Source organism: Pristiophorus japonicus, chromosome 20, assembly GCF_044704955.1.
Source record: "Pristiophorus japonicus isolate sPriJap1 chromosome 20, sPriJap1.hap1, whole genome shotgun sequence".
In the NCBI taxonomy this organism is placed as follows: domain Eukaryota; kingdom Metazoa; phylum Chordata; class Chondrichthyes; family Pristiophoridae; genus Pristiophorus; species Pristiophorus japonicus.
The window spans coordinates 86,618,269-86,630,581 of record NC_091996.1 but is presented as its reverse complement, the minus strand read 5'-3'; the positions used below and the strand labels follow the sequence as shown (position 1 = coordinate 86,630,581).

At 52.4% G+C, this 12,313-nt stretch overlaps 1 long non-coding RNA gene across 1 annotated transcript in view; it reads right to left on the bottom strand.

Annotated features, from left to right (window-relative positions):
• Positions 1 to 837: 837 nt before the first annotated feature.
• LOC139232650 (uncharacterized) overlaps positions 838 to 12,313 on the bottom strand; it is a 33,781-nt gene continuing 22,305 nt past the window's right edge. The window contains exon 3 of the long non-coding RNA XR_011588065.1: positions 838 to 1,027. This is a non-coding gene — a long non-coding RNA (uncharacterized lncRNA). The remainder of the gene's footprint in view (positions 1,028 to 12,313) is intronic.

The window sequence follows — 12,313 nt, the reverse complement described above, 5'->3', positions numbered from 1 at the left end:
CGCGATCATGTAGGCATGCAGGTACAGCAGGCAGTTAAGAAAGCAAATGGCATGTTGGCCTTCATAGTGAGAGGATTTGAGTATAGGAGCAGTGAGGTCTTGCTGCAGTTGTACAGGGCCTTGGTGAGGCCACACCTTGAGTATTGTGTGCAGTTCTGGTCTCCTAATCTAAGGAAGGACATTCTTGCTATTGAGGGAGTACAGCGAAGGTTCACCAGACTGATTCCCGGGATGGCAGGACTGACATGAGGAGAGACTGGATCGACTAGACTTATATTCACTGGAATTTAGAAGAATGAGAGGGAATCTCATAGAAGCATATAAAATTTTGACGGGATTGGACAGGTTAGATGCAGGAAGAATGTTGGGGAAGTCCAGAACCAGGGGTCACAGTCTAAGGATAAGGGGTAAGCCATTTAGGACCGAGATGAGGAGAAACTTCTTCACTCAGAGAATTGAGAACCTGTGGAATGTGGCCCTTACGGCAAAAGGGATCAAGAGGTATGGAGAGAAAGCAGGAGTGGAATACTGAAGTTGCATGACCAGCCATGATCATATTGAATGGCGGTGCAGGCTCGAAGGGCCGAATGGCCTGCTCCTGCACCTACTTTCTATGTTTCTATGATTATTACAGCATCCGTGTCAGCTCGAATGACTGAGCACCATCACGAAGAGTTACGGCCTACTGGAATGAGGCCTAGGGTAAGTGCCTTGATTCTGTTGTTGGAGTTTATTGAACGCTAGCGATAGAACACAAGTCACCATAACCAAAAACTCACAGTGTTTACAAAATCCTTAAATAGGAGTAAAACATTTATAAATGTCAGTCTTTCGTCAACCAGTCAAACAATTTATGGGATACAACTTCTTAATCAAGGCACTACATAAGGCAGGTATTCAACAGAATCAAATGCTCCAGGGCACAGAGTTTTGTGGAGGCACTAGCAAATGGAATAGGTTGGTAGCAATCCTTGGGAGCCCAGAAAGTGATGCACTGCCTTCTTTGGGCTGGGATCTTGACAGTATTCTGCGGAAGAGAGAAAGCATGTCAGATCCGTGAGGAAAGGGAGCTGAGCTACACAAACGGTTTTTATTTCATCTTCCCGTCCTGTCTGCTTTTAATCCCGCCCTCTTTTGGGCTGTCCCTCCAACAAAGCACGCTTCCCCCGCCCCTACTCAACCGACGTGGGGAGTCAACAAAGAAAGACTTGCATTTATATAGCGCCTTTCACGACCACCGGACGTCCCAAAATGCTTCACAGCCAATTGGGTACTGTTTATGGAGTGCGGTCGCTGTTGTAATGTGGGAAACGCCAATTTGCGCACAGCAAGCTCCCACAGACAGCAATGTGATGATGACCCAGATAATCTGTTTTTGTTGTGTTGGTTGAGGGATAAATATTGGCCCCAGGACACCGGGGAGAACTCCCCTGCTCTTCTTTGAAATAGTTTTCTCTTTGGCAGTTGCCCGGAGTCGAGGAATATTTTGCTTCCAGATTAATGAGTTCTAAGGTTCTAAGACTGATGAGACCAACGTGGGATCTTCAGTCTCTGTCACGTCACAGGTCAGGGCAGACGGTGGTTGGAGGGACGGGTGGGTCGGGGGGGCTTGGTTTGTGCCGTGGGATATTTTACGTCCACTTGAGAGAGCAGGGCTAACAAGCCAAGGGAACACACATTAAATGGCAGGACACTGAGAAGTGTAGAGGAACAAAGGGACCTGGGAGTGCAGGTCCACAGATCCCTGAAGGTAGGCCAGATAGAGAAGGTGGTTAAGAAGGCCACCTTGATAAAGCGCAACATCCCCACCGACACCTGGGAGTCCCTGGGCCAAAGACCAAGACCGCCCTAAGTGGAGGAAGTGCATCCGGGAGGGCGCTGAGCACCTCGAGTCTCGTCGCCGAGAGCGTGCAGAAAACAAGCGCAGGCAGCGGAAGGAGCGTGCGGCAAACCAGTCCCACCCACCCCTTCCCTCAACCACTGTCTGTCCCACCTGTGACAGAGACTGTAATTCCTGTATTGGACTGTACAGTCACCTGAGAACTCACTTTTAGAGTGAAAGCAAGTCTTCCTCGACTCCGAGGGACTACCGATGATGATGGCGATGGTTAAGAAGGCATATGGAATACTTGAGGACCAATGTGAGGTTCCTCCGGAGCTCGGGGGTGGGGGGGGGATGGAACGTGCTAACCCAACGGCTTGACCAAGGCCTCATGTGGGACCTCTGGGGATAGTTCGGCCCGGCCTTCAGTCAAAGGGCCTCTAAATCCAAGCCAAATGGGGATGTCAAGACTCAGCAAGGCGCGAACGTTGGCAGGTCCCAATGCAAGAATTGGGGAAAGCGCTTGGCTCAGGACACGATGTAGCACGGGACGGAGACGAGTAAAGCACGCGGGACCAGGATGTGACCAGGGCGGGTCTTCTCGGGTCCGAGGTCGTCGAGAGCAGTGGCTTTAATCCCTTCGCCGAGGAAGACCGTTTACTCAGAACCACACGCGTGCCGGAACAGGGCGGCAAGTTCGGGGCACTGAGCCGGTTTGTGAGGTCTTCCTTCAACTATCTTGGAGTGGTAATTGTGATAATAACCAGATAATCTGGGGATTTTTTTTGTTCTGTTGATTGAGGGATAAATATTGGCCCCAGGGCACCGGGGAGAACTCCCTCTGCTCTTCCTCAAAATAGTGCCACGGGATCTTTTAGGTCAACTTGAGAAGGCGGGGCTAATGAGGCAACCCCCACAATACTGAAGTGGCGCTTTGCTTGACTGGAAGTGCATCGGTGCATCGTTGTGGCCAGTAACCAGGTTAGAATCGTGGCGGCTGACAGCACAGAAAATGATAGTTGTGGCCATCGTGCCGAAAGAGCTGTCCGATTTCATCCCACAGCCCAGCTTTCCAATCCCCCCCCGCCCCCCCGCTCCCTATAACCCCACAACCGAGTCCGCTTCAAGTACATGTCCCTTTGCCTTTCGAGACTTCCTCTGGTTTCCGCGAGCTTTCCGAAACGCGGGTGTGGCAAGTCTTCCCCGATTTCGAGGGACCGCCGACGATGATGATGTAATGCAGCAAGAGGCATGGGAGTTCTGTTTGAGATCGGAGGCGACAGCGAGGCCAATAGATTCGGTAGATGAAGAGGGTCCAGGGAGAAGACTTAGCACAGGTGGTAGATGGTGGTTGGACTTAGGAAAGACATGAATGAAGCCCACGCCTTTCAAGGAATGAGCGGTGAATGAGTTTCCACACAAGATTTCACAGGAAACAAGTTACACCACAAAACGATATCCTTTCAAACCGTCCAAAAGTCAGCTTCCAACATAACCACTAGAGGCACCCTTTCTTATACATGTCTTTGTGCGTGTTATATATGTGTGCGTACGCAAATATAGAATCAATTTTCACACAGTGTCAGCTGTGGCTCAGTAGGTCGCACTCTCTCGCCTCGGAGTGGGGTTCGAGACACAAGAATCCGTGCCGACACTCCCAGTGCTGAGGGAGCGCCGCACTGTCGGAGGGTGCCGCCTATCGGATGAGAGGATAAACCAAGGGCCTGCCAAGTCCAGTGGAAAAAAGCGGTCACGGTTTTATCTGAAGATCAGCGAGGGAGAGACGTGAGTGGTGGGGGTGTGGTGGGGGGATTGGGCGGGAAGCTCACACAGTGTCATAGAAACATAGAAACATAGATAATAGGTGCAGGAATAGGCCATTCGGCCCTTCGAGCCTGCACCGCCACTCAATAAGATCACGGCTGATCATGCAACTTCAGTACCCCTTTCTCTCCATACCCCTTGATCCCTTTAGCCGTAAGGGCCACATCTAACTCCCTTTTAAATATATCTAACGAACTGGCCTCAACAACTTTCTGTGATAGAATTCCACGCGTTCTCAATTCTCTGAGTGAAGAAGTTTCTCCTCATCTCGGTCCTAAATGGCTTACCCCTTATCCTTAGACTGTGACCCCTGGTTCTGGACTTCCCCAACATCGGGAACATTCTTCCTGCATCTAATCTCATCAGAATTTTATATGTTTCTATGAGATCCCCTCTCATTCTTCTAAATTCCAGTGAATATAAGCCTAGTCAATTCAGTCTTTCTTCATATGTCAGTCCTGCCATCCTGGGAATCAGTCTGGTGAACCTTCGCTGTACTCCCTCAATAGCAAGAATGTCCTTCCTCAGATTAGGAGACCAAAACTGTACACAATATTCAAGGTGTGGCCTCACCGAGGCCCTGTACAACTGCAATAAGACCTCCCTGCTCTTATACTCAAATCCTCTCGCTATGAAGGCCAATATGCCATTTGCCTTCTTCACCGCCTGCTGAACCTGCATGCCAACTTTCAATGACTGATGTACCATGACACCCAGGTCTCATTGCATCTCCCCTTTTCCTAATCTGTCACCATTCAGATAATAATCTGCCTTCCTGTTTTTGCCACCAAAGTGGATAACCTCACATTTATCCACATTATACTGCATCTGTCATGCATTTGCCCCCTCACCTAACCTGTCCAAGTCACCCTGCAGCCTCTTAGCATCCTCCTCACAGCTCACACTGCCACCCAGCTTAGTGTCATCTGAAAACTTGGAGATATTACATTCAATTCCTTTGTCTAAATCATTAATGTATATTGTAAAGAGCTGGAGTCCCAGCACTGAGCCCTGCGGCATCCCACTAATCACTACCTACCATTCTGAAAAGGACCCGTTTATCCCGACTCTCTGCTTCCTGTCTGCCAACCAGTTCTCTATCCACATCAGTACATTACCCCCAATACCATGTGCTTTGATTTTGCACACCAATCTCTTGTGTGGGACCTTGTCAAAAGCCTTTTGAAAGTCCAAATACACCACATCCACTGGTTCTCCCTTGTCCACTCTACCAGTTACATCCTCAAAAAATTCTAGAAGATTGGTCAAGCATGATTTCCCTTTCATAAATCCATGCTGACTTGGACCGATCCTGTCACTGCTTTCCAAATGTGCTGCTATTACATCTTTAATAATTGATTCCAACATTTTCCCCACTACCAATGTAAGGTTAACCGGTCTATAATCCCCTGTTTTCTCTCTCCCTCCTTTTTTAAAAAGTGGTGTTACATTAGCTATCCTCCAATCCATAGGAACTGATCCAGAGTCAATAGAATGTTGGAAAATGACCACCAATGCCTCCACTATTTCTAGGGCCACTTCCTTAAGTACTCTGGGATGTAGACTATCAGGCCCTGGGGATTTATCGGCCTTCAATCCCATCAATTTCCCGAACACAATTTCCTGACTAATAAGGATTTCCTTCGGTTCCTCCTTCTCGCTAGTCCTGGTCAATAATCAGCACCACTAGAAGCGGGCCGATCTCCTCGCTGCTTGCGCTGTGTGCAAACATGATGGCCAACACTTCAAAAAAAAAAACACGGCGCTTCGGAACGGCCTTAGGGATGTGAAGGTGCTAAATGAGTGCAAGTTCCAGCTTCGTGCTAAGGGTCGGTTGCTATCCCCATATCCCAGCAGGCGTGGGTCGCTACTCTGTGTTTTAGGTCACGGTCGGGCCGATGGGGTGAAGTGATGTCTCCCAATTATAACCATAACTTCTGCCCATATCTTTTCTCCCCTTTCTCCCTTGTTTTTATCTTTCCCACGGCAGCTGCCGATGATTCCACCATTCACACCCTATCTAGACTCATCTTTTGTTTCTTAACTTGTGCCGTTACCGTCTCATTACTTCCCATCATCTCTTTTGTCTCTCTAATCTCTCCTGCCTTCCACCCTATCCCCGACCTTCCCTTTTGTTTGTTCCTCCCCTCCCCCCTTTCCCCGCCCCAGCACTTACATAAGAACATAAGAAATAGGAGCAGGAGTCGGCCATTCGGCCCCTTGAGCCTGCTCCGCCATTCAATAAGATCATGGCTGATCTGATCATGGACTCAGCTTCACTTCCCCACCCGCTCCCCATAACCCTTCACTCCCTTATCGCTCAAAAATCTGTCTGTCTCCATGTTGAATATATTCAATGACCCAGCCTCCACAGCTCTCTGAGGCAGCGAATTCCACAGAATCACAACCCTCTGAGAGAAGAAATTCCTCCTCATCTCAGTTTTAAATGGGTGGCCCCTTATTCTGAGACTATGTCCCTTAGTTTTAGTTTCCCCTGAGCGGAAACATCCTCTCTGCATCCACCTTGTCGAGCCCCCTCATTATCTTATAAGTTTCAATAAGATCACCTCTCATTCTTCTGAATTCCAATGAGTAGAGGCCCAACCTACTCAACCTTTCCCCATAAGTCAACCCCCTCATCCCCGGAATCAACCGAGTGAACCTTCTCTGAACTGCCTCCAAAGCAAGTATATCCTTTCGGAAATATGGAAATCAAAACTGCACGCAGTACTCCAGGTGTGGCCTCACCAATACCCTGTACAACTGTAGCAAGACTTCCCTGCTTTTATACTCCATCCCCTTTGCAATAAAGGCCAAGATACCACTGGCCTTCCTGATCACTTGCTGTACCTGCGTACTATCCTTTTGTGTTTCATGCACAAGTACCCCCAGGTCCCGCTGTACTGCGGCACTTTCAACCAAGCCTTTTTTTTTGTTCTTCCTTCCGTTGACGACCCTGTGACCCTATCTCACTTGCAAATGACTCCTTAGATGTTTGGTACCATACCACTTTGGGCCCACGTCACTGGCCCCAACCCCGATCCCACCTCCTCCTCCCCGCCTCCCCCCAATGACACAGCCACAGTCTTTAGCCTTCCGTTGACATGCTTTCCAGGCCCCCTTTTAATGCCCCTTTCCTTCCCCCTCTCTTACTTTCGACCACCCAGCAAAAAAGAAGTATCGCTGTCCTCTCCTCTGTCTGTCTCTCTCTCTCTCTCTCTCACTTGGTCGCTGGCTCGGTTCCCGTTCATGGTAGACAACAGCATTTGCCGATCTTCCTGATCAGTGCTTCCTGCCAGGCCACGCGGCGATCGGACAACTGGGTAGCAGAGGCGGAGGCTGCGGCAGTGACAGAGACAGCGTCAGATTCAGATGGCGACATTCCCTCCGCAAGCTTCTCAACGGGTCCCTGCCAAGCTCCCACCCCCCCCCCCCCCCCGCCACCCCAGAGACCGACCGTCGTGGTCACAGGCCTTTTAATTACAAGACACCGTGACCTCCCTACACCCCCAACCCCTCACTGTTTCAGTGTCAGAGTCCCTCGTGTAATGTATACACCCATGAGTATGCTCACAGGTTTCTGGAGCTGTTCAATTGGGAGTGGCTTAGCCAGTCACATGATGTTCACCGCACTCAATAAAACCCCAACCAGTTGGGGCTAGGTCATCCAACGATGAGGTATGCAGTTGTGAGCCTAGTGGATGAACTGGTAATGTGCAGTGTGATTGTTAAATCTTTTGCTAATAAACCAACTCGTTCTGAATAGCAATGTGTTGCCATGAATTCTTAAGCAAAGAACCCATGAAGCAAATACATTACAGCTATAACCACCGCACAATGAACACAGTGCCTCGGTCACTTGAATCCCTGCTTTGTCCGAGTTCCAATCTCTTGTTACCCCCCACCCAGCACCTAGACGGGGCAAATGGCCACACACCTAGACGTATCAACGGGCCGATGGGTGGGGTGTTTGGGGGGGGCTGTTGGGGTGGGTGGGATTGTTAGGGGGGGTGTTGGGGGTGGTGTTAGGGTGGGGGTGGTGTTAGAGTGGGGGTGTGTTGGGGTGGGGAGGTACTGAGGTGGGGGGGGTGTTGGGGAGGCGGTGTGTTAGGGTGGGGGGGTGTTAGGGGGTGGTGTTGGGGTGGGGGGGCGTGTTATGGTGGGGGGTGTTAGAGTGGGGGGGGTGTTGGGGTGGGGGGGTGTTGGGGTGGGGGTGCGTTGGAGTGAGGGGTGTTGGGGTGGAGGGGTGTTGGGGTGGGGGGTGTTGGGGTGGGGGTGGTGTTGGGGTGGAGGTGCGTTGGGGTGGGGGGGTGTTGGGGTGGGAGTGTGTTGGGGTGAGGGGTGTTGGGGTGGAGGGGTGTTAGGGTGGGGAGGTGTTGGGGTGGGGATGGTGTTGGGCGGGGTGTTGGGGTGGGGGGGCGTGTTATGGTGGGGTTGCATTGTGGTGGGGGGGTGTTGGGGGGGATGTTGGGGTGGGGGGGGCGTGTTATTGTGGGGTGGGGGGGTGTTGGGGGGGATGTTGGGGTGGGAGAGTGTTAGGGTGGGGGGGTGTTGGGTGGGGGTGGTGTTGGGCGGGGTGTTGGGGTGGGGGGGCGTGTTATGGTGGGGTTGCATTGGGGTGGGGGGGTGTTGGGATGGGGGGTGTTGGGTTGTGTCTTGTGTGGGGGGGGTGTTAGGGTGGGGGTTTGCTGGGCAGCAATCGTGAGTGGTCACTCTGCGGCTGATTTCCCCGCTCTCTCAACCCAGGTGTTTGGGGGGTGGGGGGGACACTGAAGCCAATCGCAGCCCTCCTGCACGGCGGAGACCAGTGGGGCCGCCATGGGCTTGGGGACAGACCCTCGGGGACCCTGGAGGACTGAGAGGCCGCGGCGGGGAAATGGGCTGCAAATTGGACAGTGCTTGCCGACGATGCCTCCTACAGGTGAATAGTCAGTCCTTTTGGGCGCTGGGCGGACAGGGGGCTTGAGCGGCCTGTGGAACTGTGCCCTCCAGAAAGCAGCAGGAGGAAATTGGAAGGATCTGCCAATGTTTTGTGAGGATCTTGGCAACACGATGGCAAGGGCACTCACTACAAGTGGTGTCTATGCCAATGAACCAGGGAGCAAGGCAGGGGCGGGGGGCGGAAATAAGATTGGGTTCCCATGTGGATGTCATATGAGGACGATCCAAAACTCGGCTGCCCCGTGTCCTAACTCGCACCGAGTCCCACTCACCCATCACCCCCTGTGCTCGCTGCCCCGTGTCCTAACTCGCACCGAGTCCCGCTCACCCATCACCCCCTGTGCTCGCTGCCCCGTGTCCTAACTCGCACCGAGTCCCGCTCACCCATCACCCCCCTGTGCTCGCTGCCCCCGTGTCCTAACTCGCACTGAGTCCCGCTCACCCATCACCCTCTGTGCTCGCTGCCCCGTGTCCTAACTCGCACCGAGTCCCGCTCACCCATCACCCCCTGTGCTCACTGCCCTGTGTCCTAACTCGCACCGAGTCCCGCTCACCCATCACCCCCCGTGTTCGCTGCCCCGTGTCCTAACTCGCACCGAGTCCCGCTCACCCATCACCCCCCGTGTTCGCTGCCCCGTGTCCTAACTCGCACCGTGTCCCGTTCACCCATCAACCCCTGTGCTCACTGACCTACATTGGCTCCTGGTTAAGCAACGCCTCGATTTCAAAATTATTATCCTTGTTTAGAAATCCCTCCATGGCCCTCGCACCTCCCTATCTCTGTAATCTCCTCCAGCCCCACAACCCCCCGAGATGTCTGCGCTCCTCTAATTCTGCCCTCCTGAGCATCCCTGATTATAATTGCTCCACCATCGGTGGCCGTGCCTTCTGTTGCCTGGGCCCCAAGCTCTGGAACTCCCTCCCTAAACCTCTCCGCCTCTCTCTCCTCTTTAAGACGCTCCTTAAAACCGACCTCTCTGACCAAGCTTCCTGCACTAATTTCTCCTTATGTGGCTCGGTGTCAGGTTTTTTTTTCTGTCTTACGTGAAGCGCCTTGGGACGTTTTATAATGTTTAAGGCGCTATATAAATACAAGTTGTTGTTGTTGAGAGAATCATTGCCGTTCCCCTCCCCCGGAAGCAAACTCCACTTTCAAAAAGGGAACTGGATATATCTTTAAAAAAGGAGACGTCTGCAGGACTATGGGGAGGAATGATCCCGGCTCGGCAACGATGGGCCGAATGGCCTCCTCCTTCCCAGGACCACGCGGGAACCATGGGCCAGTGGGTGAGGTCCCGGGCAGATGGAGTATAATGTGGGAAAATGTGAGGTTATCCACTTTGGTAGGAAAACTAACTCAGCAAATTAGTATTTAAATGGAGAGATTACAGAATGCTGCAGTACAGCGGGACCTGGGGGTCCTTGTGCATGAAACACAAAAAGTTAGCATGCAGGTACAGCAAGTGATCAGGAAGGCCAATGGAATGTTGGCCTTTATTGAAAGGGGGATGGAGTATAAAAGCAGAGAAGTCCTGCTACAACTGTACAGGATATTGGTGAGGCCACACCTGGAGTACTGCGTGCAGTTTTGGTCTCCGTATTTAGGGAGAGATATACTTGCATTGGAGGCTGTTCAGAGAAGGTTCACTCGGTTGATTCCTGAGATGAGGGGCTTGTCTTATGAGGAAAGATTGAGCAGGCTGGGCCTGTACTCATTGGAGTTTAGAAGAATGTGAGGTGATCTTATTAAAACGTGTAAGATTCTGAGGGGGCTGGACAGGGTGGATGCAGAGAGGATGTTTCCCCGCGTGGGGGAATCTAGAACTAGGGGGCATAGTCTCAGAATAAGGGGCCGCCCATTTAGAATGGAGATGAGGAGGAATTTCTTCTCTCAGAGGGTCGTGAATCTTTGGAATTCTCTGCCCCAGAGAGCTGTGGGGGCTGGGACATTGAATATATTTAAGGCGGAGATAGACAGATTTTTGAGCGATAAGGGAGTGAAGGGTTATGGGGAGCGGGCGGGGAAGTGGAGCTGAGTCCATGATCGGATCAACCACGATCTTACTGAATGGCGGAGCAGGCTCGAGGGGTCGAATTAATAATTTGAGAATCTGCCCGTGATAGATTTTTGCAAGTCAAGGGGTATTAAGGGTTATGGAACCAAGGTGGGTGGGATGGAGATCGGACGCAGATTAAGCATGATCTGATTGGATGGCGAAACAGCCTCAAGAGGCTGACTGGCCTCCTCCTGTTCCTACATCCCCGTGTTTCTTGCCTTCGCAGTCCTCCCCAAATGGACCACCAGACCTTCACGAGCCTCCCAATCCCAGCCTGGCGACTCCCAGAAATCCTGCACTGACCCCCGAACTCCCAGTCCTGCCGGCACCGCCCTGCTCCGTCGGGAGGTCGGAGGTCGAAGGTTGGGAGCTACTACAACCTAGCCCCCGGTGACTGTGAAGGAACGCCACATGGGCCACAACCACAGCCGCCTGCACATCGACAGCGCCTTTTAACGTACGTGTAGTAAAATAAAGCCCCAAGGCGATAGCTGTGAGGAAACCGCGCTCAGGGAGGGAGGGGTTGACTGAATGTTTGGTCAAAGGAGACATGCTTTTGAGGTTTTTAAAGGTGGGTGGAGAGGTGGAGAGGGGTGTCATAAGTGAGGGAGGGCAGCCTAAAGAGGGGTCAAATAACGAAAGGAAACTAAGGTCGGACTCGCTGACACTCCACGCCCTTCTGTCCAGAAACAGTCGTCCCGCGCAAAGCTCAGACACGGCGCGAAACCACCCGGCTATTCTGTCGCGTGGGGCGTTCGACTGTTTTTAGCTCCTTCCCGTTCCTGGAGGAGGAGGAGAACGAGGAAATGGGGAGGGCGAAGAGGAGGAGGAGGAGGAGGAAGAGAGGAAGTCAAAGAGGAGGATGAGGAGAACGCGGAGGAGGAGGCACAACAACAACAACTTGTATTTATATAGTGCCTTTATATAGTGCTTCGCACGGGTGTTGTAAGACAAAACAGATAAATTTGACACTGAGTCACTGAAGAAGAAATTAGGGCAGGTGACCAAAAGCTGGGTCAGAGAGGTCGGTTTTAAGGAGCGCCCTGAAGGAGGAGAGAGAGGCGGAGAGGTTTAGGGAGGGAGTTCCAGAGCCTTGGGGCCCAGGCAACAGAAGGCACGGCCACCGATGGTGGAGCGATTATAATCAGGGATGCTCAAGAGGGCAGAATTAGAGGAGCGTGGTGTGGAAGCTGTCATAAGCCACGTAATCCCCACCGACACCTGGGAGTACCTGGGCCAAAGATCAGTCCGCCCTAAGTGGAGGAAGTGCATCCGGGAGGGCGCTGAGCACCTCGAGTCTCGTCGCCGAGAGCGTGCAGAAAGCAAGCGCAGGCAGCGGAAGGAGCGCGCGGCAAACCAGTCCCACCCACCCTTTCCTTCAACCACTGTCTGTCCCACCTGTGACAGGGACTGTGTGGTTCTCGTATCGGACTGTTCAGCCACCGAATGGACTCATTTTAAGAGTGGAAGCAAGTCTTCCTCGGTTCCGAGGGACTGCCCATGGTGATGATGACGATGAATGGACGGCGGCCGAGAGAAACCAATCGCGCTTGCGGCGCGAGCCCTCACCGGGATCGCCTGACACCCACGCGCAGATTGAAAAGGGCGCGGTCGCCAAAGTGTTTGGGGCTCAAGAAAATTCCAACAGTTCCTGATCGGCAGGAAGCTC